The sequence below is a fragment of the Carica papaya genome, chromosome 2 (genome assembly GCF_054855325.1).
Source record: "Carica papaya isolate Zhongbai chromosome 2, ASM5485532v1, whole genome shotgun sequence".
In the NCBI taxonomy this organism is placed as follows: domain Eukaryota; kingdom Viridiplantae; phylum Streptophyta; class Magnoliopsida; order Brassicales; family Caricaceae; genus Carica; species Carica papaya.
The window spans coordinates 24,707,909-24,712,000 of record NC_142310.1 but is presented as its reverse complement, the minus strand read 5'-3'; the positions used below and the strand labels follow the sequence as shown (position 1 = coordinate 24,712,000).

General features: G+C 37.5%; 1 pseudogene; it reads left to right on the top strand.

Moving 5' to 3' along the window:
• Positions 1-2,868: 2,868 nt before the first annotated feature.
• Positions 2,869-3,542, top strand: LOC148268886 (agamous-like MADS-box protein AGL80 pseudogene; annotated as a pseudogene).
• The last annotated feature ends 550 nt before the right edge of the window (positions 3,543-4,092 follow it).

Sequence of the window (4,092 nt, the reverse complement as noted above, 5' to 3'; positions counted from 1 at the left end):
ATGGGAGTGTGGAGAGCAAGGAAAGGGGGATGGCAATTTATAATATTTCAAAACCATTGGATTTGCACCAAGTTGGAAAATATGGTAAATAGAGAGGAGAAAAAGATGCTCAACTTGGAAAATGAGGGAGGAGGGCCTCCCTCCACCAGCGGCAACGACGTTGCCCAAGACAGTGGAAATGCACTACCTGAGGTGGCAGTGCTTCGACCGGTGCGTTGCAGGCTAGCACCTACACGTGTGCAAGCCTTGGCACACTCGGAGCTGTGCACGCAGACCTACTATGTACAAGCTCCAAGCGCACAAGGCCTTTATGCGTAGACCTGCTTCGTGGACGGTGCGAGCAAAGTTGGCGGACCTGTTTGCACACAAGGTGACGCGCGGATGACCCACCTACATGCGATAGGACACACACACTTGTCTTGATCCTGTGCCGTGCATGTGGATGGAACGTGCATGCTGGGCACACGTTCTGCGGCCACTGTGCGAGCATCCGCGCGCTCAAAGTGCACCCACGAGAGCAAACCAGATTTCTCGCAGGCCTTTTCCCATGAGAGTTTTTCTTGTGCGCATCAGTCGGGGTATTGCCACCTCAGGTAGTGCATCGTCGCTGCCTCAGGCAGCACGCCATAATCACCGGTTGAGCAGGCGGTCCTCCCTTATTTTTGGCGTTGAGCATCTTTTTCCCTCTCTCTTCATCAAATTTTACCACTTGGCACAAATCCGATTGTTCTAAAACTCTATAAATTTCCCTTCCCCTTCCCTTCCTCTCCACACTTCCATTCTTTAAAGATTTAAAGAGAGAGAGAGAGATAGTAGTATAGGGAGAGAAGAAGAGAAAGAAAGGAGAACGACGAAGGAGAAAATATTAAGGTTTCAGGAAGGAATCTAGTATTTCTTTCTACATCTTAAGGAGTATTTTTAGATAAACTAATTTAATATGATTCTTATTTTCCCTGTTTTGTATTCCTTTCTATTCAAATGAGTCAAATTGTTCTTGTTTTCAAGCACATTTTGTGAATTGCAGACACTTGATGAATTTTTATGTAATAAATATAATATATAATAGGTAAAAGTAAAAAGTATAAAAAAAAAGAAAAAGTGAAAAATAGAATGAAACCTATATGGTCCGAAGCGTATTTGTATTGACATACATATTGTATTAAGTGTCTTATTAGCCTTTTTATCTCTAAGGGGTATCTGTTTTCCTTGTCCTTCGGGGTATCTGTTTCTCCCTCCCCTATCTAGTCTGAAAAGACGTAAGAGGACTGCTATAAGTGGATGACAGTGTACCCTCTGACGAGAGTGGTATCACACTATCTATAGGGGTCACTCGTGGCTAAGTAATGTTGTGACTGTAGATATCTGTTAGGGCCACTATGGCTGGTATGGCTGTGGTCATAGATCGTACCATGGTTTGGCCAGTCAGAAATGTGCCTAAGCTAATTGTCATATATGTATCTGATCTAGTCATTCCACTTGGATAGTTGGAAATCTGCATCTGCCATCAGATATGGAAGTTATAACAATTTTGCAAACCATGACACAAAATTTGAGCATTTCATGATTTATTTAATTTTCTCTATTATATGGTATGATGTATGTTTGGTTGTCTATATTAACGTACCGTTTTCTTAACAAATAAATAATTTTTCATAATGTGGGATAGGTAAACGAGGAGGTTAAATGGTAAGCTTCTAAGTCAAAATAATTAACTTTTAAAATCTTATGATGTTAATTTAATACTGTTTTTCTTACTGAGAATATGTAACTCACTCTTTCCATGCCTTCCCACCAAATGAGTAAGAAAGTGAGGAACTGTAAGATGGCCTACCCTTGGAAGTCTATTAGGATCATGTGGATCCACAAGTCTAAGTGCATGACTGTTCCCGTACTCTGATGAGTCCAATAGCCTAGTGAAAGAAGTGGCTCTTATGTTGTGTTTTGTATTTTGCAACCACTTCTGGCCTCAGTATATGTATGTATTGGAACTTATATGTATTTATATGGGATTTGTAATAATTTTGTTCCTCTGCATAAATTTTATCATGGCCACGTTATTTTGAATCTATATCTGACACCTATTTGCCTTAATTAGTACTCGGGATGTCACAAGTATATTCAAAAAGAACATTTTAGTGTTACAAAATCCCCTATTAATTTATAAGGTAATGATATATTAATCTGTTGTATTTTTTTGAGTTCAACAACTTTCTAACTAATACCATTGACTTTTAAAAGTATAAATTTAAATTATTGTTAGTATGTAATGTGAACTCTGATATAGAAAAAAAAAAGATATCTCTGGTTTTTATATTTTTTTTTAAATTAAAAAATAAAATTACGGTAATTATAAGAGATCAAGACATACAATTAAGTTGGATTGTTAGGTGGTGGCCATATTTGTTGATGGTTAAGAGATAATATTTGTGAGTGTGTGTAAGATAGGGAGGTGGGTGTGGTTGCCATGTATAATTGACTTCAAGTGTGAATGTGTGCTGGGGATAATACAGGAGAGAGTAAGCAGACACATGCATTATAGTGAAGCAATAGCTTTTAATTAAAAGGGATGGTCATAATTGAATAATTTTATATAAGTAGAGCCTTGCAACAATTTATTAATTAATTTTTTTTTAATTACATTACCTTAAATCAAAAGATTTTCCCATATCCCCTTTTAAAGACATAAAATTTCTAGAGATAATTTTGGTATTCCATTTTCCGTTTTAGAATGCACCACATTTTACCTTACACTGTATATTCTACTATATTAAAATGCTCCGCCCCCAATTCCTTACTAATAGCTATTCAACCGTTGTGTCATTTTTTATATACCCCCTCCCGCCCCTTGGGCACACATGATAAAATACCATGATTAGAAAGAAGGTTAGGCTTGCTTATATCACTAATAACTCAGCAAGAAAAGCTATATTCAAGAAAAGAAAGAAGGGGCTGATGAAGAAAGTGAGTGAACTTAGCATTCTTTGTGATGTCAAAGCCTGTGCAATTATTTACAACCCTTATGACTCACAACTAGATGTTAGGCCTTCCCCTCTCGGAGCCCAACACGTGCTTGTTGACTTTAAAAGGAGGCCTGAGATGGAGCAAAATAAGAAGATGGTGAATCAAGAGAGCTCCTGCACCAGATCACTAAGGCAACTAACCAATTGAAGAAGTAGCGCAATGATAATCGTGAGAAGGAGATAATAGATATCATGTTCTAAAGTCCTATCGGGAAGTCCCTTCACCAACTCAACCTTATTGATCTCAACGATTTGGGTTGGCTCATCGAACAACACCTCAAAGGAATCCAGAAGAGGATGGAAACACTCAGCAAGTCACCTCAGCCTCAAGAGGGGACAGATGGAGGAGTGATGATGGGTTTTGGTGAGACTTTCACTCAAATCAAGGAGGATTCTATGGTGCAGAAGCTGCAACAGCTGCAGATGCAGTTCATTGATGGGATGAATCCTCAAGCACAACAACAGTCTTATATAGGGTCTAACAGGGAGCAGGCAGAGATAATGGTGCCATTCACATATTAGAACGACCAGAATAATTGATTGATATGGTTCAGTGTGTTTAATTACCCTTAGGAATTGAGTATTAGGATATTTAATTTTAATTTTTTTGGGGTGTTGTTGGAGTTGTACTTTAAATGACGAATTAAATTCCACCATAGAGATATTCTTAATCATCATAGTCATCGTCTATATAACTGTAGTCATCATAGTAGTTGAGCCATAGTGGTTGGGTCACATACATGCATGTACTTAGATTGCTTTGTGTTATGATTTTCTTTAAATTAATCTTCACCTCAATATTCTATATTTCCTGTGCTAGTGCTACTCTTCATTCTTTAATTTCTCCCTTTCCCCAACTTGACTTGGCTGCATTACTATTTGTTAAAATATATGCATGCTCAATATAATTTTATACTATCATAATGCTCTTCTTTTTCTTTTTTTTCTTTTTTTTATACACAATTGAGAGAGGACAGAAGCATTATTGATGCACTATATGTAGAAATTCAGTTTAGTTAGGAGGAAGATTAAGCTAGCTAAATACTCAAATTTGTTTAGATTTCAAATGAGA